Source organism: Lissotriton helveticus, chromosome 10, assembly GCF_964261635.1.
Source record: "Lissotriton helveticus chromosome 10, aLisHel1.1, whole genome shotgun sequence".
Classification (NCBI taxonomy): domain Eukaryota; kingdom Metazoa; phylum Chordata; class Amphibia; order Caudata; family Salamandridae; genus Lissotriton; species Lissotriton helveticus.
The window spans coordinates 275,452,440-275,476,883 of record NC_136071.1 but is presented as its reverse complement, the minus strand read 5'-3'; the positions used below and the strand labels follow the sequence as shown (position 1 = coordinate 275,476,883).

At 43.7% G+C, this 24,444-nt stretch overlaps 1 protein-coding gene across 1 annotated transcript in view; it reads left to right on the top strand.

The window, feature by feature from the left end:
- OBSCN (obscurin, cytoskeletal calmodulin and titin-interacting RhoGEF) overlaps positions 1–24,444 on the top strand; it is a 2,124,484-nt gene that overhangs the window by 881,470 nt on the left and 1,218,570 nt on the right. The window lies entirely within an intron of this gene.

Here is a 24,444-nt window from a genome sequence, read left to right as displayed (position 1 = left end):
TCGATATTCTTTCAGTGATCCCTAGTTTTGGTGTCTGTCTAATACATGTTTCTTAACACATCCGGGACAAGTACTTACTGTTTGAATGTCCTGATTAACAATTATGCTTAGTGCTAAGAGACCAGTTCTTGGCAAAATAGGAATTTAAATGTCAAATTAATATGACATTCTACACTACAGTATGGTAATCAAGCTCAAGAAGCCGTTTGAGGAGCATGAGAATGTTAATAAACCTTACAAAACTGGAAATTAGTACCTTCCAAAATAGACTTAAGTGAAAGATAATCATGGTACTGTATTCCAAGTAAGTTATTCATTTGAGTTAAAAAATAGTGTGCTCTGTCTTATGTCAATTAGAACTTCACATTTGAAGACTGGCATCCATTGCTAAATTCATTATGTCTAGGGTCCTTTCCGGGCCACAAGTAGGCTCTGAACTATAATGTGTTTGCACAGCCTCCACATACATTCAGAATCCCAAAAATGTCTTGATTAAACTGCCTGAAGCTGAATCTGGTGAAGAGAGGGTTTTATCTTTTTTGATTTCTCTTTCTTTAGTTCTTTAGGGAGTCATAATTGTGGGAACTAAGGGCCAGATTTAGAGTTTGGCAAAAGGTTTTCTCCTTCACAAACATAACTGGTATCTTGTCTGCCTTATTATAAGTACATTATTTCGTAATGTACTAATAGTTAGGCAGATGAGATATCTGTTACGTTTGTGAGTACCCGTCCGGCAAACTGTAAATTAAGTTCTACATTAATCTGGGATGGTACAGTATAGGTCACACTGAATGGACCAGAGTTTGTTTGCGATCCACAATTTCTTTCTTTTCTTCCCCTTATCAGTTTTTTATTTTCTTGTTGCTTTCTTTATTGCGACACTGCAGTAAGGTAGGTACATGAGTTGCTAGAGATTCCAGAGGCAGACTATATATTTCCCAGTGCACAATGTTTGCTTGTCTACTGTGATTTTATTACAATGTACATTTTGTGGTAATTATTTATTTTACTGCAGTATTGTTCAGAGGTTCACAAAGATTATTTTCGTTTAGTTAATCTTGTTTCTAACTTGGAGGCCTGATATTCAGATCGAGTCTTTCGTTGTAGAAAGGGATGTTTGGCTGGTTCAACAGCAAATATGTTTCCACAGGTCTTATTTATTTCTTTAAATAGAAAAACATACAAAAAACTAATCGAGATAAACTCATTTTAATTTTAACAATTCTTTGTCAACATCTCTAATTCAGAGATACCGTGTGTTAGACCTATCAGCCTTAGGGTGGTCTTCCTACAAACGTTTTGCCTTACTTACTCCTCCATTTTTTCTAATCTCGTTTTTGTGGTCCTTAGGACTCTGCACATTTTACCACTGCTAACCATTGGTAAAGTTCTTGTACTCTCTCTTTTTTAAACATGGTAGAATTGCCTTACACACAATTGGCATATTTCTTTTCTTTTAAGCCCCTAGTCAAGTGTTACTGCCTGTGCCCAGGGCCTGTATAGTAAATGCTACTCGTGGGTATGTAGCACTCAATGCACTACCACTTAAGTAGCCTGTTTTTCAGGCCTGCCGTTGCAGGCTGTTTGTGCAGTTGTAAACTGCCATTCCGACCTAGCAAAATAAACCTTTTGCCAGTACTAAAGCTTCCCTTTTAAGGCAAGGTGTAGTGCATTTAAAATGGTGGACATGTACTTTTCACTTTTACTTGTCCTGGTAGTAAAAATCTCTTAAATTAGTGTTCACTACTGCAAGACTTACCTCTCCCATACAATAACATTGAGTTAATTTATTACATTTAATAAATTATAACTTTCAATTGGGAGCAAGTAGGATTGTTAAATTTGGTGTCTAAAGAATTGTAACTTAAAACCGCCTTCAATGGCAAAGTCGGATTTTAAGTGACAATTATGAAAATGCGACATTTACAATTTGGCATTTATTTGTCACCTCCATTTGGTACCTGCAGCTTGTACAAGGAGTTACATGACTAGGTGTAGCTGGCAGTTGGTCTTTGTGTATTGCTCCCAGGCAGTGAAACAAAGGGAAATAGGCGCTTGCAAGATGGGCCACCTCTGGCTTTGTAAGGGGTAGGAGCTGTTACTTGTATATCACAAAGGCTCTGCCCAGCGCACCAACATCGGATTTTGAATTTTTTACAAGTCTTTTGTGACCCCAGATAAGCTGATGCCAGGGCAGGGAGGCAGGAAGTTCCAAACACCTTTTAGGGTGGAAACCTCCAGATCCGTTCCCTACTATAAAGTGGTCACCAGGTGTAAACAATGGACCCTCAGATCCAACTCTTCAGTACACCTCTGGACCTGTGGAAAACTCAGAAGGACTGCTGTGTTGCTCTTCAAGAAGGACTTCCAATCTGTTGCCCTGCTGCCTGAGAAAAGGGACTGGAACTGCCTCTTTTAAAAAATAATTTTTTTTATACCCATTCACCTCAGGCTCTAACCCTAAATTTCCTAATAGCATCCCCTTTTGTGGAGTGGCCTCACCAAAGAGGTTTTTAGCTTTCTTTGGGTTACAGTGGTACGGTACAGAGTATTAAAGACAAAAGAAAACATATGATGTAATCATCAGACAACTGGTTTAGTGTCACCCGGCAGTTCCTGAAGAATCCATCTCTAGGCTTCCCAGTGGACTATTCAGTTCCATCTACCTCGTCAAGCATTGCCAAAACCTATGCCTCTTGGCTGTTACGTCTATAGAGTCCATTTTCCAGATGCGCCTTACAGAATTAAGCCACTCATTACATGTCAGAGGGAATCCAGATATCCGCTTCATACATATTTTTCTTTGTGCCAGGAGTGTCAAGAAAAATGACAACTTGCTGCTATCTTTGCCTAACTTTTCGGGTCGCTCTATGGCCCCAAAGATAATTAGATATGGGCTTGATGTTTATTCCGAAAATATTCGCCATGATCTTTCCCAAAACTCCTGGATCGTGGGGCAGTCCACAACCATGTGAATGTCATTCACCTTCTTTAGTCCGCATTTCATACATTTAGATGTACCCCTTTGCTCCAATCTGAAGATCCTGTGGGGCATTCATTATGCTCTGTGGATGGAAAAGAGATGATTCTCCATAAAATAGGAGGCGTAACAGTGTTGTATAATGTGTGCATCGATACTTGCCATAACTCTTAACTGTATACTCAGCAAGTTTCCTCCCTGCAGCCCTTCCGGTAGACCAACATTGTCATCTGCTATATCCATCAACTTTCAATGCCATATTGAGACGTCCTTTGTGGACATGCATCTTGATCCAATGACCACCAAAGTGACTCCAAGGACTAGTTGGCTGGCCTGATTAGAGCTTCAGGGACAGAAAAGGCTTCAACCACCTTGAACCCAGCACCTGGACTCAGTCTGCTGTGAATCTTGCCTCCTTAGGTGGGACCACCCCAGTCGTGGACTCTTGGAGGTCGGCCTGAAGGTGCTCTGCCAGTTCAGCTGTGGTCGGAACCAATGCAGCATGATGACCTCCTCACAGCTCCACTTTGGAACTGCTGCAGCATGACACATCATTGGAAACGGACCTCGCAACACTGCTTTCAGTTTCCTTGATTCCGCTGCTGCACAATGCATCCTCGAAGCAGGCCTTCTCATCGTACGCCTCTCGGCGATGGGATTCTTGATGATGATGTGAGATTCCGAGTTGCAGCCCTGCAGCCTCTTCGGAACTGCCGGTGCGCAACACATCTTCGACGCAGAACTTCGCATTTCAAGTCCTTTGTCTATGGCCTCCTTGACAACAATGCAGGACTTCACATCCCTGCTTTGCAGCTCCTAGGAACTGTTGCTGCGCAGCACATCTTTGATGCAGGATCTCGCAACGCTCCGCAACCAGGATTTAAGGTACTGAGTTCCGCAGGCATAACTTGGTCCCTGTGTCCAGCCCGCGCTCCATCACGGTTGGCCTGAATTTATGACTTTGTCTCGGTGTGCGATAGCCAGCTAACCACAGTTGTTGCTTTGTGCTTCTATGCACTATTTTCACTTAAATCTTTAAAATTGCTTATCTCTGGTTGTACTGAGTGGATATTTAATGTTTTGAGTACTGAGTGGATGTTTGATGTTTTGATGTTAAATAATTTATAAATTTGTACTCTGTTTTTCTAAATTGGTGAGGGATTTTTCTTCTGTTGTGGGTTCACTTTATTACTGTTTGAACCACTGCATATATGCTTTACACCTTGCCCCAAAGTTAAGCCTTTCTGATTTTGTGCCGCACTACCAGAGGGTTAAGCGTAGGTTAATTTAGGTTTTGCTTGTCACTTCACTCTGACAGAAATTGTGGTTGCTGCTTGAGTAGGGTTTCACCCCCTCAACCAGTAACCCAATTTCCTACACAGTGCAATTGTTCATGTACAGTGTATCTAAATCTAAAAATACCAGTATGTTTCGCAAGGTTGAAACACAAAAAGGACATAGAATAATATTTACACTGGGAGAACAATGCAAACTCGAAGTGAATGTGAAGTATGGATCAAATTTGGGTTGGATTAAAATATTACATATAGTAAATGTAAATGCCAACAGAACAGTTGAATGATCCTATTTATTTTGGTATTTTCTATTTTAACTGCTAGTTTTGATTTTGATGCCAGATAGGTCCTGCATCAGGATTCTGCAAGAACTAACAGCATATTGTTGCCTGTTTATGCATTTACATTTGAGCATTAATGAAGGTGTCCACACTCCAGTGAAAGTAGCTTTACCTATTTATATACCAGCTCATTTAATCAAGGTTTTGTTTAAATTTGTAAGGATTACTTAGTAGCACCATTGGTTATGTTGGGCCTTCTAACCCCAATTATAATTTTCTTTCCTTTTGAGCATGACATCCTGTGACAATGTTTGCACGATGATATAAACCGAATTTGTTTTAAATAATTTCTGGCACTCCTAGCAATAATGTCGTTTCCAGGATTCAGAGCATTCCATATTTTAAAGCTCCTGTCTCAATCGTGCAGGTTCTAGGTCATCTATGTATGGCTCTTTTCCCAGTAAACATCAGTTTTCATATCTCAATTTAGACAGACTAACATGACAAGTGGAATCTAACTCTTCCATAGAGTATGTTCTAATGACCTGAGGTGATGTGGCAGTCAGAGAATGGGATATGGCTCTGTCTGCCACTCTATTTTTGAATATAACAATTAACTTTTCTTTCATATTCTTCCTCTAATCAAGGTAAAACATTGCTATGGAGCCATCACATGTATTACCTGCATCACTGGGAATTTAAAATAACATTACATGTATAATATGAAAGTTCAAAGAATGGTATTTAATATGTTTCAAGATATCTTACATAGTTATTTAACTTTCCAAATTAAATGCTTCTCTTGTTTTGTCATATAAGACAATTTAGTTCCTATTTCCGAAGCTCAAAGATTCTGTTGTGGTATGCATATTACAGAAGTTACTACTCATTGGTTGTCTTATTTATGGTTTAAATCTCTTTATTGGTTTTTATAAAACAAAGAAAAAGGTAATACAAGGCCTGCTGCCTATCAGGCAAAGCAACATTAGAATTCTTCATATTACCCTGAACCCATCCCCCCATCCCTTTAACCCCCCGGGACCCATAAGCATGCAAAATCAAAAGTAGCACAGTTTCACATATTAGCATTGTAAATAATTAGGACTCTCTCAAGTGGTATTATAAAGGGTCTCAGACAGTCAAAGAAGGCGTAGGTATTTAGGACAAGTGAGTTTGTGGAACTCTGACGTTAATAGTTTCAAGAAGGGGCTCCAAAGTTCGGGGAAGGAGGTACCCTGATTCGATAAGGAGAGGAATAAGCGCTCCATCCCAAGTATGTGCCACAATCGATGCAATCATCCTTGATATGTCGGAGTGTGCCCTGTAACCCAATGCACCAAGGTGTTCAGCATGGCTGAACACCTTGGCGCCCCTAGTGCTAGTATAGTCTGTCTGCCTGACAGTACTTAAGTGTAAAGGTAAGTGCACTTGGTAAGTCCAGGATGATGTAGGCAGGGAGGCAGGGATTTGCGTGTAAAAATGGGTGTCGATTTCATCAAGGACCTACTTCCAATAAGATGTAAGTGCTGGGCAATCGCATAAAATATGTAACAGTGTGCCTAAAGAGCTGCAATGGCGCGAACAGTCTGGATTTCAGGATGGGTTATACTTGAGAAGCCGAGTGGGCGTAAGGTACCAATATGTGACAGTCTTAGTTTATGTTTCAATACTTACCACATTGTGAGCCATGTGTCTAGCACGGTAATAGATGTCCCCCAATTCCTTCTGTGTCAAATCATGAACTATCTTCAACTCCCAAAGTTTCCGGCTTGTAGATTTGAGCTGGGTAGCCGCAGGACTTAATAAGTAATATCCTTCATAATTGAGTCGAGCATTGGATGTCCTAGAAAGCAACCACCTCTCTAAGGGGGTGTGTAGACGTTGTGCTCTGGGGCAAATTGATGGAGCATCACCCAATGTCGCATCTGTATATAATGCCAGCGCTCGGTCTCAGGTAAGGTGTGATCCGAGTGGTGGGACTTAAAGGGCGCAAGCCCTTATAAGCAAATAAGTGACCAATAGATCTTCAACCTTCTTGGTTCTAGACTTCAAATGCCAGGTTATTCAAACCCGGGGTAAAGTCTGGATTTCCTACGATTGGCCTCAGAGGGGAGGGGAAAGAGGCGAGTCCTTCCAGTACCACTACTTTTTCCCAAGCATCTAATAAGGATTTGGCAATAGGGGAAAGGTAAAGGCTCTTGGGTTGGGCGAGTTTAGGTAGGAAAGAGATTCCCCACAAAGGCTGACCTGCTAGTGCTCTGTCCATGAAAAGCCAGTGCTTCTCCGAATCATCGCAAGACCATTCCACGAAGACCCTAAGTTGAGTGGTTTGGTAATAGCGGTGATGATTTGGTACCCCTACGCCTCCTTCAGTTGGGGGTTTGTAACTTAAATCTCTACGCATGTGGGGTTTCTTATCTGCCCATACGAAGCAGCTGAGCTCCTGTTGAAGGGTTCGCAGTGTCCCAAAAGGAGGCTAAACCGGGAGGACTTGAACAGAAATAAGATCCTAGGGAGAATTGTCATCTTTAAAGCCGTAATGCAACCAAGCCAGGAGAGACAGTAAGGCCTCCATCAATGTAAGTCAGACCTGAATTGGCAGGTTAAATTTTGATAATTAAGAGATGTTGTCACCCATTCAATGAGAAAGGTTCGTTGTAGGGTGTCCAATGTGTGGGTCTGGAGGGTCAAGTTAAGGGCTTGTGATTTGTGGATGTTCACTTTGATCACTGAGTAGAGATATCAAATAATTTTTAAATGTATATAATTGAGATTTCATTACCTTTTTTATACTAATAAAATATGAATAAATAAATTGTTGTAAGTTCTAATAATCTGAGGGACAACTATATACATTATGTGGATGCATCATCCATAATATTATTGTCACAGGAGGAAGATTTTATTTAGCTTGTGATGTTCACTTTGAAGCCTGCTGCCTTGCCAAAGGGATTGAGTTAATTAAGAAAGGTAGCTAATGAATTGGAAGGGTCCTCCAGAGTCGCTATGATATAATCTGCATGTAGGCTAATAGAATGTTGCTCTCCCCAAATACGATCTCTCGTATCATAGGATTAGCCCAAATTCTGCGAGCCATAAGGCGAATAGTAGGGGTGACATCAGGCCCCCCGTTGCATGTCTCTACTAATCTGATACGGAGTAGAAGAGTGTCCGTTCACCCGAATCACTGCAGTTGGTTGGCTATAGCTACTGAGAATCCACCTGTAAAAACGGTCCACAAGATGGAAGTGTTTAACAGTGGCAGCCAAATAGGGCCAATTAACATTACCAAACACTTTTCAGCATCCATAGCTAACAGTATTCACTCCTGGTTGGAGCGCTGGGCCTTCTCAGTGGGGTGTATGATCCTTCTCATATTGTCATTGCATTGACGTTGGGGCACCAAACTCGATGGGTCTGGGTCTGTAAGGCCCGGTAAGAGGGAGCACAGGCGGACTACTAGAATGACAGTGAAAAGCTTGAGATCTACGTTTAAGAAGGAAATATGCCTATACAATGCACAGTAGCGTTGATCTTTTCCTGGCTTTGGAATTACCACAATAGATGCTGTCGACATAGAGAGGAGGGATTGAGGAAGAGTCCCATATCCTATTAAACAATATAGTGAGGAGGGGAGCCAGGATCGGGCAAAAGGTCTTATAAAAGATAGCGGAGAAACCATCAAGGCCAGGAGATTTAAGTGGTTTTTGACAAGCTATAACTGAGATGACTTCCTCAAGTTGGATAGGGTGATCAAGCCTGACTTCTTGTTCCTCTGTTAATGTTGAGTTGTGAGCATCTTGAAGGTATGTGACTTGGGCATCCATTGGCAGGTGTTGGGTCTTTTAGAGGTCTCTATAGAAATCTCAGAAAGTCTCCACTATGTGTGGATCATCCTTCCTTTCCTAAACATTAGAATTGACCACCATTTGAACCCCAGTCTCCTGATGTTGGACTCGTAACCTATTAGCTAAAAGACGTCCGCACCTATCACCCCCAATATAGTTCCGGTGATGGAGATAAAGTGCAAGATACTCCACTCTGTCCAGATCAAGTCCCGCTAGTTGGGCACCGTCAGCCTCTAGTTGTCTCCAAATCCAGGGGGCACCGTCCGCTTGTGGATTCTTTTGAGTTCTAGGACTTGATGAGACAAGCGTTCTCTCTTGTCTTTACATATCTTATTGTCTACAGCTGAGAGTGCAATCAGTTCCCCTCTGACGACGACCTTTAAAGTGTTCCATAGTGTAGTGATGATCGCCTTGGTAAATTATTCTACAACTTCAGGACATTGCAATAGGGATTCTTGGAGGCTCCAAGTTCTAGAAGGGGCACTGGATTGCGGAACCGCCAAGGTGACAATCATAACAGAGGGATCTGATAGGCAACAGGGTTCTATCGCAGCTGTCTTAAATATGGAGGCAACCTCAGGTGAACCCAGAAAGTAATCCAATCTAGCATATGTTTAGTGTGCGCATGAGTAGAACATGTAATCTCGGTATTGTGGGTGTATGTTCTTCCAGATATCAGGCCTATATCTATCATGATGCCGGGCTGATCTGTCTATTGCATTATTAAAATCTTAGCTTAGATCCCCCCACACCAGGGCCAGTCGATCTGAGTTTTCATCACCTCTATGACCGCTTGTCTAAGAAAAGGCACTTGCTTCTCCTTAATGGCGTACATGGTACCCACAGTGATGGTGTTGGAGCCCACTGTCACCGAGTATGCCAATAACCTACCCCTAATTTCGGCCTGTTTAGGACTGACATTCCCTCGAAAGGTGTTGGGGACCAAGATTGCCACCCCGCGGTTTTGGTGGTGAGGGAAGAAAAATATAGGTGGGGAAAGACTTTAGAACTGAGCCTATGTGTGTCATTAGTGAGGAGGTGTGTTTCTTGTAGCGATATGTGCCCCGGATTGTTCTAAATATGAGAGGATGGTGCTTCTTTTAATGGGGTGATTTAGGCACTTGCCATTAGGAGTAAGGATAGCTAACTGATCGGTCATTAAAGTAAAGGGAGTTAGTAAGCTATAGGAATACCTCTATAGATTATGCAGGGGAGCAGGATAGAGTCCAAAACCTAAGTAACAATTTAAGAAGGCCTTGAGAATTAGCCCCTGCGTCCCGACAAAACAGAACAATAAACTGCCCAAAGGGCAAACAATTTAAAAATAATAAAAACATTGTGAACGCAGTCAATGTTCAGGGTTCCATATCTTGTGGTAAAGAAGTCAGCAGAAAGGGTGTGAGTTGCCATTGATCCTCCCCCCTGCCCAGGCTAGCTGCCAAGAGCTTAATGAGAAGAGGTGAGAGAAAGGGGGTGCAATAGAAAGGTGCTTCATGTCGCTGCTGGGCCAGTGTGATCAAGACTACATGTCTCTGCTTGGAAATAATCCCTGGGTCTGGGCGAAGCTCCTTGGTGGATGATCTGTTGTTCCTCCTGCTGTGAGTTCTCTGATTTTCACAAGCGCTTTGATTAGCCTGTGAGCACTCTGGGGAGGGATCTTTGATGTCTAGTAATTGACATGTCTCTTCCAGTGATCGGAGCTGGTGAAGTTTCCCTTTAAATTGGAAGACTAATTGAAAGGGATGTCCCCATGAGTATGGCACCCTAGTTGCTTGAAGGTGGGTAGTGACAGGATGAAAGGCTTTGCGTTTCTGGAGGGTAGATGCTGCGAGGTCTAGGTAGAGAACCGAACTACAACCATGGAACTGTATCGGGTGCTTGTCTCTTGCCTTTTGACAGATACTTTCTTTTAATGGGAACTCATGGATGAACGTTAATATATCTGGGGAAAAGCGCCTCACGAAAAGGGCGTGTGATTAGAGCATCAGGACCGCCTGAGTCTAGTGTCTAGCTCCCTATTCTCTTTAAACTCACGGAAGCAGCAGTGAATAAGCAGGTAACCAGATATTTGGAGGAAAATGATATCCTGCATCCTAACTAGGCGGGTTTCAGGGCTAAACACTCCACGGAGTCAGCATTACTACATGCGGTAGAAACCCTGAAGACAGCTACGGACCAAGGAAAAAAGGCTGTCCTGGTACTGCTCGATCTATCGGCGGCCTTTGATACGGTCTCACACTCCGTATTAATTGGCCGCCTAGCAGAATCAGGAATATCAGGAGTTGTTCTTGAATGGCTAAAAAACTTTCTTAGCCACAGGAAACAAGTTACGGTACTAGGGAAATACCACTCAGAGGAGAAAGCATTAAAAACAGGAGTACCTCAGGGCTCTAGCCTAAGCCCAGTACTATTTAACCTGTATATGACCCCCCTGATAAAACTCATCACCTCGTTCCACATCAGCGCTATATCTTACGCTGATGATACTCAGCTCATCCTTGTGTTAGATAGCAACACAACCAAGGCAGAGGAAAATCTGAGAGATTGTCTGGCTGTAACATTCGACTGGATGAGAAAACACCACCTTAAATGTAATTCGGGCAAGACCGAAATCCTACCTTTCGGTCAACAAAATCTTTTTTGCCCCAAATCATGGTGGCCACAAGATGCAGAAGTTCCCCCCAACACCATCACTACGGCCCGCAATCTCGGGATTAGGTTCGACGAGCCCTTGTCATTTAGGCAACAAGCAGGTGCTGTGGCAGGGTCCTGCTTTAACATAATCAAAGGCCTCAGAAGATTCTTCGACCTTCTCCCGCTGACAGCGAGAAAGACTGTGGCGGTGGCTCTAATTACATCTCGCCTGGACTACTGTAATAGTCTTTATGCAGGCTCCAGAAAAGCAGTACTGCATAGACTGCAGATGGTCCAGAATGCCACCGCCCGCCTTGTGCTAAGATGGCCGAGGAAGTCGTCTGCATCAGCAGCTCTCAAGACCTTACACTGGCTGCCCATCCACAAAAGGATACTATTCAAAATCTTGGTAATCACCTTTAGAGCATACTACCAGATGGGCCCCACCTACCTGTCAAAAAGGTTTGGAAGATATGTGCCCTCCCGCTCACTCAGATCCTCCAACCTTAACTTGCTGGTTATTCCCAAATTTAGACTAGCTACGAAAGGAGGCAAAACCCTTGGAGTGCTGGGCGCCAAGGCCTGGAACAAACTACCTCTGCAACTACGCCAGATCCCGACAGAGAACCTTTTTAGAAAGGCTCTAAAAACATGGATTTTTAAACTTACTGACTCAGCATGTCTGGCCCTGATCTAAACTATCTCCCCAGAATCGCCATTCTGTCACACTGGCGTACGACTAGTTCCTTGGCCATACACCTTCTAGACACATCGGTCAGCGCCAAGATGCTCCGTGGAGTGTAAGTTGCGCTTTACAAAAATAAAATTACAATTACATAGTGTCTCATCTGCACTCGAGGATGTAGCAGCTTCTTCATGCTGGATCCCAGGGGCTTTAATTAACATGTCCATGAGCATACAATCTCTCTTCCCCCGCCCGGTAGCCATGATGGTGGGCACGTGGTATCGCTATTTTGCCAGCCAAGGAAGCCACCAACCTGAATGTCCCAGAAACGGTATATGGGGGTCAAAGGTAAGTAACAGAGACTACATGGTTGTATGGGCACAGACCAGGGAGGGAGGAGCCTCTTCTCAGTGCACACAGGCAGCCGCCAATGGGAGAGTCAAAGCAAACATGCAATACAGTGCAATGTGTCACCACTTATCTGTGAATCCCCCAGGCAGAGGCGTTGATGATGTATAGTCCTGGGTTCCGGGCCCACCGCCCCAGCCAGAGATGAGTCTAAGGCCAGAGGCCACTTTAACAGGCCCTGAGAGCTCTGCTGTCCCAGTGCTGGGCCCTCCACTCCACTGGCAATGTCTGGAAAATGGGGGACGTTAATGAGGGGGCAGGGGGACTCTCAGCTGCTTGCGAGGGAGGCTCCAAAAGGCAGTTGGGGACAAAATATTATAGAACTGGCAATCCCCAGAGTCCGCCCGGAGTGCTTTCAATTCAGAGGCTCGGGTAGGCCCCGCAATTCAGTATATGAAGAAGGTCTTGTCCTCGGATGCCTTCAACTGTGCTCCCATGGTCGAGCCCCCGGCAGCTCCCAACACCATTCTGTCCCGGGAGGGGGAGGAGGGTAAAGAGGCGGTCAGTACTCAGCCCCGGCTGCACCCACAATCCTCTCCAGAGGGCCCAGTCCTGGCCTCCACCCCCACAGTTGGTCTTGCTGCATCTTGCCAGGTTGCCGCTCTGCTCCCTGGAGTCGGCTCAATGTATTCTGGGCGGATCAGGTACCACATCCACGCCGCATCAACACCTGGGGGTCGGCACCAGGTCAGCAGCCATCTGATGTGGGTCTCAGAGAGACTGGAAAACACGTCACAATCGCCTGCCATCTTGGCCACGCCTGGTTGTCTTATTTAGCCAAAAGGATATGCACATTTGACATTATTTGGGCTACTTCATTTTGGTTATTTCAACTTTTGTTATATCCTGTACAATAGACAGTATAATGTGTCTCAAACCAATGTTTTCTATAACCTCTCCTAGTTCAAAGCTCTGCACTCTAGATGCAGATCCCTTATCACAGCCACCAAAGGTCTTTTACAGGACCACTAAGACAGAAAAGACTAACAGAAGCTTAGTTTTTTTCAAAGCTGTTTGTTGATAAGTGTGATAAGTGTGATCAAACACTTTGCAGAGAAGATAAAAAAACATGAGATATCTATTGCGCCACCATCCAGTAAACACCATTCAGTTACTGGAGCGGATAAACAAGAAGTCTACTGCAGAACACTTATTTAGTTTCAGACCACCTTGCATCTCAGGCTCATCAATTCAGTCTTGGCTATCTGACCTAAATTTAGCTGGTTTTCTCCCCTACCCAACCCAAAACAGGCAAAGTAAAATCACTTGTAATCACCTTCAACACAAACATCACTCTGAAAGAACACAACACCACATCACCACATCACCACATCACCACGCTTAATCAGGAAAATCAAAATAGCATGATACCAGCTTAAACTCTTATAAAACAAGTGAAACTCTTCATTTCAGAAACCAATTTAAGAACAACAGCACAGAGCCTAGTCCTCTCACACCTAAATAGAGGCAACACTGTGCTCAACATCCTGCATGTTGTGGCGTGTCTCATTGATAAAATTGTCCCCAGTCTAGACCCCTATCTTGTTTAATATCAGCAGCGTTACCTACCAGATCCTCACAAAATATACACAGATGTACCTGCCCAAGAAACGATCTACCTCTCGTGGACAGCACCACACTAGGAACAAGGACATTTCCAGACTGAAGATGAAGACGTGCAAGAAGGAAAAACAAGAAGGCAGACTTTCAGTATCTGTATTTCTAAGATCTGGATTAGCATACACATCACCATCAGAACTGCTCTAGACCTCTTACAGTTCCAAAAGAAACTAAAGACTCATCTCTTCAAAGAGCATTACCCCCACACAATAGGAACCCACCCACTGGATACTTCCCCCTTGTAAATGAAGCTTCCTAATTAGCTTTGTGCTATACATATAAAACAAATACTTTGATAATAAATGTGTATGCTGTTATTTCCAAGTATTCAAGATCCTTTTTCAAATTCCTTCCGAAGGTAAGTCCCTGGAGCAGGTTCTCCCAAAAGAGAAGTCCAAGTGGAACAAACATAAACATTGCAGCAGATATTTTTCCTCCTCTTGGCAAAGGCCTGACTCCGACCTCAGCATCATCTTGAGAGCCTGTCTCCGCTTTGGAGGATATGCGCCTTTTTTTCAGAGCCCAGTTCTTTGCTGGCTCCATACCTGGAGCTACTTATTCCGTTCCAGGTTGTCCGGCCCCTGGTGATTTCTCCACCCAAGTGGAGGCTTTTACTTAGGTTTTTCTAGGCATGCGTCTTCCCCCTCCTGCTGTTGGTCCTGACACCGCTCTAGTTCCAGCAGATCCCCTTTGTCAGATAAAGTCCTTTCTGGATGTTTTGGCTCTGCTATCAGTGATGCTTTTTTGGTCAAGATACAAAGTTCAGGTTAGCTTCTGTGATAACCCCCCTGTGAGCCTTGAAAACCCATTTGTGATCCTCTCCTGAGTCTGATTCTGAATGACTTTTATGATGAGGACAACAGTGGTCTTGCGGACAACCTTCTTCCCCCTCTGCCACTGATTGGATTGTTCATCTGGCCCTACAGAATGTTAGTGTACCTGGACACCTCCCCTGAAGCTGACCTGGAATGTCTTTTCGGTTTTCTCCCAGATAAAAGTGCCACTCCTTTATGGCAGTTCTGCACAAGGCAGCTGAGGTTTTGGGGTTGCCCTTGATTCTTGCCAGCCTTCATCCTTTTCCTCCGAAAACTTGTATTAATGAAACACCTTGACAGCTCTCAACTGTTCAAAGGAAAGGCCAACTCAGCTCTTGATTCAGGCAGGGCTATGTCATGGCTCATTCACTAGGCCTGATTTCCCTGGCTCACCATTCCACTGACAATATAGGAAACAGAGAGAACATTTAGGGGCAGCCTTATCAGCAGTGCCAACCCTCTCAACATGTGCAACAGCCTAGCCATTTTTTTATTTCTACAGATGGCTTGACAGTTCTAAAGGATGCCAAGGACTCCAGTAGCAGTCTTCTTCCTCCTCCTCTCCAGTTCATCAAACCAAATCGCTTTTACCTGACTCTCCAGGGACCATGCACAGCCTGTCAGAGTATGAATGTCTTCCTTTTTGAGATGCTGGCTGTCCATCACTACGACCAGTTGATCTTGAAATCATGGATCAATGATATAGCCTCCCTTTGTAAGAGTTACCTCAACTTGTCCCTCCTGTCCTTTTTTCACCCTCAGCCCTCTCTGCAGAACTTGCCCACATTCTCCATGAGTAGGTGTACACTTTTCTGAGCAAGGAGTCAACATCACTTGTTATGTAGAATAAAATGGAGTAAGGGTGATAAAACTGTTAGTTCCTGGTACTCATGAAGTTCGCGTCCTTCTTCTCATCTTAGAATTCTGTATCCTGAGCTCGTTTTACCACAAAATGAAATTCAAGATGGTGTCTCTTGCGCATGTCTTCTCAGTCCTGGTGTTTAGAGACTGGATAGTTTCACTCGACGTGCCAGATACATTTTTTTTTGTTACAGTTCTGCAGTTGCACATACTGTTCCTATAATTTCATGCATGTTCCACTTAGTACCAGTTTGCGGTACTGCCATTTGGCCTAACTCAGCACCTTTTGTCATCGTTAAGATTATGTTGTTAGTAGTTGTAAAGATCCAAGAGTCGTTTCCGCAGGAGTACCAGGAACCGAAGCCAAGCCCAACCCGTCCCCCCTGCACCTCTTGTGTCTATCAAACTCTAGAACACAATGGTGGTATGGAGAGAAAGGAGGGAACAAAACAAGGGAAGGAAAGGGAGAAAACAGGACTCCACGGACTAGTATCCCTCAAGGCGGAAGCAGGTGCTAAAAGGAATGGGTTAGGTTAATACAAAGCAACAATAAATAATCATCAAACACTTGATACATAGACGTTTTTATCTTACCTAGAAGAAGGCAAGCAGTCTCTTAGGTCTACAGTTGCTTTGTATTCAAGCGTATTTACTGAACCACGCCACCAAATGAAAAAGCCTGATGTCAGCCTATTAAAGCGAGAAGAAAGATATTTCCCCAGGTCTCTCAATGAACATCTATAAAAGGGAGAAGGTTCTATCCTCTTCTTACCATGCAGTGCTCTTGTGCGAACTAAGTATCAGGTTTGTACTAAATACTGATCTTCTGATGGGCTTATCTGAAACATAGCAATGAAAATATAAGCAACAAGGGAATCGTATGTCAGGGTAGTTATAATAATTGAGGCACAAAAGCACCGTACCAGATCTTCATGCCCCTGCACTGTGACGAATGCCAGCTTCCATAATAACAACAGTGAGTCCAAATAAAGAAATAAATATGGGAAGAATCAACCTGGCAGACCACAACTCCCACAATCCCCCTGGAGAACTCCAAAACTCACGCCCGCAAGTCCAGCCGATCGACGGAACTGAGTGTCCGGCCGATAGGCGGAACCGCGCAACACAGGCAAAGAGTCCCCCAAGGGGAAGGAGAGAAGACAGCCGGCTCAGGAGGTCAGGGAATATAGGGAAAATCGGGTCCGTCAAATAGGCTGTGGAGACAGAGGACCGTCTAAGCAGCTCGGAAGACGGAGGCAATGAGGAGACACTAGAAGTGCTCCAAACAGAAGCTAGAAACACACTAAGCTTAGTAATCAGCAACAGACATGAGAGGGAGCAACAGACGGAGAACGCCAAAACAGGACAGCAGTGAATCGACGGAAAGGGCTCTACGGAAGTGACGCCCCGCAACCTGCAAGCGAGAACACTAGAATGCGAAGCCCAGAGTAGCGGGGAAGTCAGGCTTTAGACTCTTGCCTGACCCCCTCGCGCATGCGCGTTATTGGGCGGCCATCTTTGTCAGGCAGCGCCAACTGGCCGGAATACTGGCAGGCGTGACAGTCGCTGTGTATCTCAGCAGACTGGCTGCTGAAGATGGATTAACCATCTTCAGAGTATGATCTTTCTTCGAAGAGAGCTCTCCATCAGCTCCCCCAAGTCCCACCTCGGGTCCACAGCTCCAGTCCACTAAACACTTCCTCTTCATTAGGGTGGAGCTGAACTCCTTTAAAGCCATGTCACATTATTAGAGAGACTTGGACATTTTGGGTATGATTCCAATGCTTCATAAGTGGGCTTATCTTCTTGACCTAACAGTCCAGTGGCTTTTAACTGCTCTCCTCCGGTATCCTACAAGCTTGGTGGCACGTCCAAGCTTTTCAGAGGTGCTTGTAAGTTAAATTGCCAGTGATTGAGTGCTCCTGATGGAGACTACTCTGATCTCCCCGGAGGTAGCTCAAGACCTGCGGTAGTGGTTAATGCCAGAACTCCTGACTTGCGGAAGGCACTTTTGTCCTCCACCAGCAATAGCAGTGATAGATGCCTCATCCCTCCGTTGGGTCCGTCATCTCAACACCATGGTTATCAGAGTTCAATGATCGATTGCGGATCATACACTCCTCATAAACTTGCTCCAGCTTCAGGCACTCTACCTTGTGGATGATTCCCTGTTGATCGGTGTACATCTTTAGAGACAAAACACCTTCAAGGTGGTACACCAACAAGCAGGGTGGTGTGGTCTTGCTTCCCCTGCACCTGGAGGTATTGAGGCTGGGTCTATGCTCACTACCGTTAAATCCTCAGAGCCAACACAATGTCACAGTGGTACACCAGCAAGCAGGGTGGCGTGGCCTTCCTTCCTCTGTGCATTGAGTCTATGGAGTTTGGCCCAGACTCACAATGTTTGGCAGACCATCAGTCATCTGGCCAGCTCCTTGAACTAAGTGTCAGCTTACTGATTATGAGTGGCATCCTTCTCCGGAGGTGACTTAGTCCATGATTGCCTCCAGTAACTCGGTGCTGGGGACTACATCTCCCAGCGTCCCTCTGTGGCGCCTACATCGCGTCACCAGAAAGCGCCAGGAGGTGCTTTAAATCCTCTTCAGGGCTCCCACTACACGGGACGTGCACGGGCGTGAGCGGGCGCTGCCTGGGCAAAGCTCAGGCCAAGGGCGGGCCCGTCCGCGCCCATCAGAGACAGTTAGAGGCAGGGCTGGGCCATCTCCCTAAGACCTTGGAATCAGGACGGTATATTGTTTTGTATATTTGTATCTTAATAATATATCCTGAACTTGTACTTGGCTAACCATGAGCAAGGGCCAACTTAGCAAAGGTAGGACTGTGGCAGGGACCTTGGGCACCTTCTTGCAGAGGGCAGAATCTGCCCTTATACATGAAATTCAGCTCACAGAACGAAGGCTGTCTCTTGAGCCCCCACTTCCTCAGAGTAGACTTTCTTTGACCCCCGCACTCTCGGTATCTAGTGTGGCAGCCAATAATGAGATATCTTCTTCACTGATTAGTACCCCAGCACAAGTTTTGACAGATCCAGCTATGAATACAGTTTCCCTAACATCTTCTGAAAACAGCTTTGCTAGGTCTAAAGTTATAACTAGAGGGCAAAAGGCCAAATGTAAACGTAGGTCTGAACATACTGCAGAATCTCCCCCAAAAATTGGTAAAGGCAAAGGTAAAAATATCCCAAAGCAGAGTAAATCCGCCACGAGAATTATGGGGAAGAAAGGGAAATCTGCTGTTGGCATATGTGAAACTACTGAGGCATCAGTAAGCTCCACCAAGCAGAATGAAATAGATAAGCCTGTTGACATGACAGAGGATGAGAACTTTTGGGGAAGACTCGAGACAATGATGTCGACCCTTTTGGAACCCATCCTTTTAAAAATAACTAATATAGAAGTCAGGCTAGTAAAAGTGGAGGAGCTGGTTTGTAGTAAACGTAAACCTGTACAGACAGTTGGCACTAATCCAACAGCATGCTCTTTGTCCAGTGAAGCGGAAGGTCATGTTGCCGGTCCGCCTCCTAACCGTTACCGCTGGGCAAACGCAACGTAAGGACGTTACCACCATATCAATCCCTAATAACCCTCTCATATAGAAAGTAGAGCATATACTGAGGCATATACTGAGGGGATGAAAGGTGGAAGTAACCAAGTAGCTGCAAATGGTACAACCTATCAGGGCCATCAAGAGAATTCTTATAATCCATCACAAAATTTAAATTTACCCCGAGAAGCCACACCGTACACGGTTGTTTTGGCAAATGTTCCATCATTATCACACAATGTTTTTGAACACTGGTCAACGCTAAGGAATACGTAACTTTATTTTCTTACTTTAAGGACAAGTTTGAAAAATTGCCTTTTTTCAGATTTTAAAATGGTACAAAGGATTGGGTGGGTTGGCACATCCCTTAAATCACTAAGTGGAGACTGTGTTGTAATAACCTGTAGGACACCACATTTGGTAAGTACTATCATCGAGAGGGGTTACAATGGGCCTGTTAATCCCAACGATATAAACATATTACCCCTAGGATATTTCTATCGCCCTTCAGACCCTGTAATGAATTTAGGCCCCCAGTATATAGGAGAAAATTATCAGGAAACTAGGCAGTCTAGATATCATATACCAACATACAACGGTTTTGATGTTTTAAGCGGTCTGGAGGATAACGATTGACTCCATTTTGAGACCTTTGCATATTCCAATTGCGCTATGGGCAGATATGACATTGGGGATAAACGGAGTCTGCCCCTAAGGAATAAAGTTGTTATCACTGATAAATCTACTGTGGGAAGCACCAGAGCCGTACCTTGTGGGTCTAGGGACACGAGGACGGATATCCAAGCTGATCCCCAGGGCACTGTAAACGTTCTCCCTTCATCTAGATGCCCAAATGAGGTCTTAGTGGAACACTGGAGCGGCGGGGCTCAAGGGCTTAGTGACCCAAGAAATGAGATTTTGGCTGGAGCCCAGGATAGTCTAATGGTTTGCTTCAACCTGTACATTTAAACGAGGTTTAACTAGGGGATACAACTCCTCCTTATAATTACCCGACTATTGTTAAACCCCCCTCTTTGCCACATTGTTTCGTGGAATATCGCTGGAATTCGATCAAAGCTAAATACCCAATTATGGTGGGATTTCATTGTACAATTTGAGGTTCTTTGCTTCCAGGAGACACAGACTAAGAAAGCGATCCACCTAAATGGGTATAGGACTTATCATGCCCAAGCAGTTTATGGTCGGAGTGGTAGAGCTAAGGGTGGCTTGTGCGTGTACTTATCCAATAGCATGAATCTAAAGCAAATAACGAAGTTCGCTAACGATGATTATCATCAACTAGTTGTGCTGGATTTAGACTCAACGTTTTCTATAGCTTTGGTCAACTTCTACAACAATATTCCATCAGGACAAGTGGGTACTGTTATTAAAAATATGTTCCAATCGTTGAAACTACTGGGCAAAAGTAAGAGAAAAGATATAATGTTACTTTTGGTGGGGGATTTAAATTGTACGTTATGTGAAAACGCTGAGGACAACCTATGTGGAGCACTGTGTGAAGAAGGTGCATGTTCCTCCCATTTTAGTCATACTGTTTTGGGGGAACAGTTAAATGAATTTATTAATAGTTTTGACCTAGGCTTTGTAAATTAATTGTGTCCATCACCAGCTCCCCTGCCTTGCACTTGCAATGGTAGGGGATGCTGTTCTACTATTGATTATACCCTAGCTTCTAGTAATCACGCACAAAGCCTCCATTCCTTTTATGTCTCTGAGAATTCACTAAGTGATCATTTTCCTCTCTCATTGACTATTACATTGCCCTCTAGGAAAATATTTGGAACTAACAATAGTGACCGACTGTTAGAGAATCTAGCCATCGGAAGCACCAATGGATATTCCTTCGATGGGCAATGATAGATCAAACAGCGCTGATTAAATCAGTTATTAGTAAATGTAAATTAGATATGGTGACATGCCTGAGTGAAGATACTGTTCCTGCCACTCTATTAGCATCGTTCCTGGCAATAACTAATGTAATAAGAGAGTCTCTCATTAGGCAAAACAAGATTAACAGACCCCAGAACGGGTGGTTTGACTTGAGGTGTACTCAAGCTTATTCCCAGTTAAAAAAAGAACTGCATAAAAGTCCAAGAAGTATCCTAGACATCAGGAGAGCTAGAGGAGCATACAAACAGTTGGTAAGGGACAGGAAAAACACAATGTGGAAGGAGGCCTGGGAGGGATTGCATTTAGCCTCAATAGCTAAGGATAGAGCGGGCTTTTGGCACGCAATCAGAACACCATTTTTATCTAAGGAAAATGGCCCTACAATTGAGATAGCTATAACTGAGGATCAGTGGATCAAGCACTTTGCTCAGATATATGATGGTGATGAATCTCCTGTCATGAGGGACAATTGTGTCCAGGAGGCCTGTGATTTAAACTATCCACTACATTATAAGGAGTTAACGTTTACTTTAGAGGAAGTAGAGAGGGCCTTACACGCAAGTCAGGGCGGTAAGGCTCCTGGCCCGGATGGGGTCCCCATAGATATGTTTAAGTCGATTATACCTCTGTGGGGGCCTCTAATTGTGCAGGTGCTTAACGCCAGTTGTAGTACTGATTTCCTACCCACTTGGGTAGAGTTCACCATTGTGCCCATCTTCAAAAAGGGGGACAGGCAAGATCCGGGGTGTTACAGACCAATTTCCCTGCTGATTGCTATTACGAAGGTAGCAGGCAGGGTTATATTGGAACGTCTTCAGGACTGGGCCGGTGAGAACTCCATTCTATCAGACCTGCAATATGGCTTTCGGGCCGGTGTGGGGACAGTAGAGCAGGGTTTGAATCTTTCCCTGCTGGTGGGGAAATATACGAGGGCTTAGAGATGGAACCTCTTTTTAGCTTTTGTGGATCTCACAGCCGCGTTTGACTGTGTGGTCCACACTAAACTATGGAAACTACTGGGAGCTTTGGGGGTTGATGTAAATATTATTTCTTTTCTTAAGCGTTTTTATAGTGATGCCAAGGCACTTGTGCATTATGGTCTGAAAGGAGAGCGTTCGGCTGCTTTTCCAATTAGGAGTGGAGTCAGACAGGACTGTGTCTTGGCTCCATTCCTTTTTAACTTGTATATAAATGGGCTTGAGGAAGCCCTGCTTAAAGACAACCAACATTTTCCTCAAGTAGCCGGCCGCCCATTTCCAGCCCTCTTGTACGCTGACGACACCGTGCTAATGTCCCGTACACAAGTGGGCCTTCAGCGTGATTCGGACAGTTTTTCCCTTTTTATGAAAGATCTGGGTTTAAACTCTTCTAAAACTTTTATTATGCGCTGTGGCAGGGGTTTTAAGAAAAATAGAGATATGTTTATTGCAGGACAAAAGATTGAGGCTACAAATAAATTCTATTATTTGGACATCCTCGGTTCTCAGAATGACACTTGGGTACAAGCTGTAGCAGCCAAAAAATTAGCACTTTTACGAACCACATCCGCCCTTACTATATTCGCCAGAAAATTGGGTAAAAGACCACCCGAGGAACCTATAAAAATATATAAGGCACAGTGTGTCTCTGCAGCAGTTTATGGGAGTGGGGTTTGGGGGTTTGCTGATCTCTCCCATATTCAGACAGTAGAAAACTCCTTTTTAAAATATATTTAGCTGTCCCGAGTGTCACCTCAGGATGCATTTATCATGCAGAGTTAGGTCTCCCGTTTATCTCTGATTTAATTAGACTGGAGCCTGTGCTATTATGGCTCAGACTGTGGTTGAAAGAGGAAACCAAATTGAACAGAGATTTTCTTTTAGACATCCTGAAATTGGAAGGAGTAATGAGGATACCATGGCTAAGATACGTTTATAATTTCTTTAAGGATCTTGGCCATTTAGAGTACTTCTCAAACCCTACCACCATCACAGCAGTAACTAGAAAGGAATTAAGGAAAGAGGGTTTTCTGTTGCTGGATACTCTCAGAATGTCATCTGAGATTTTAAAGCCCACAGCCCTGCACAATCAATTGATTTTAACCACTTTTAATATTCAGCCCTATTTAATTGTTGTTCCCGGTGTTTATGATAGGTTCTTATTAACCCGTTTTAGGTTGGCGGTTTTTCATAGATTAGTCACTTTTCCTGTTATGAATGACTGGCCCCGAGACTTCCAGCCTTGCCCCTACGACAACATCTCCCCTCAATACACGATCCATGTTATTCTTTTTTGTATTTTTTTCTCCTCTATTAGGAGTCTGTTTCTGATACCTATACTAAAACAGGCTGGGCTTCGTCAATGTCGTCCTGCCTTTTTGTCATTACAATTCTTAGATAATGAAAATAGTGTTCTAATGATCACAGTTTTAAAAAAAAAGTTTTGAATCTTAGGAAATGTATGTCTATTTGATTGTTTCTTCCAGTGAAATGAGGGTTTTTTCTTTTTAAATAGTGTAATACTGTAACATTTAATAGGATTTTATGTAACGTTTATCATGAATTTTAAACTATGAAATTGTTTATATATCTTAACTGTTTGTTTTTATGATTGTTATTTGTCAATCGAATAAAGCTTTTTTGAACGTTGAACTTAATGTTGCCTCCTTCACCTTTAGTTATGCTTCGGTTGGATCTGAATCTGTTGCTCACATTTCTGATGGGCTCACCATTCAAGCCCATGAACATGTGTTACTCTGGACTCGTCAAACTTAACACAGTGTTTCTGATTACTATTACCTTGGCTCATCAAGTCAATGAACTGTAGGTTATTTCTGTGTGTCTACATTTTACTTCAATCATTTCAAACATACTCATACTTGGCAGAACGTTTCCTTTGTTTCCAAAGGTGGTTCTTCCATTCCACTTTTGCCAATATATCATTGTGCCATCATTCTGTCTGCCTCTGATTCCTACCAAGGAGGAACAGACGATGCCATCTGGATCCTCATACGGCTCTTAGTTTCTACCTTGATGGAACTCAAGAACATCACCTCGTTGATCAGCTCTTCCTTGATTCCTTGGTTCTAAAAAGTGCAAAGTGATTTAGAAGTGAATAATTTCTAACTTTATTATTCGCTGTATCAAGATTTGCTATGCCCCTGCCAAGAAGGAACAACCTTAGACCATCTGAGCCCATTCCAACAGGATGAAGGCCACTTCTTCTTCAATGTCCAGGGGTGTTCCTGTTCTGAAGATCTGTTGGGCTGTGACATTGACTTAGGTCCACACTTTCAGGAGAAATTAATGTCTCCACTTTGAACTCATCAAAGATGATAGTTTTGCCAGGTATTTTTTGTGAGACTTCTTGATTTGATTGACTCCTCAGACCCATACCTTTGGTAATATTGCTTTGATAATATTTCAGAAGGTGTGTAACTACATGTAGAAGTATTTATCAGAAGAACAATGCATCTACCTTTGGGAATAATCTTTTTGACTGATAATCGATCTACCTGTGGATTAATCTCTGACTCCCCCACACGCATATTTTGAAGATTGGCT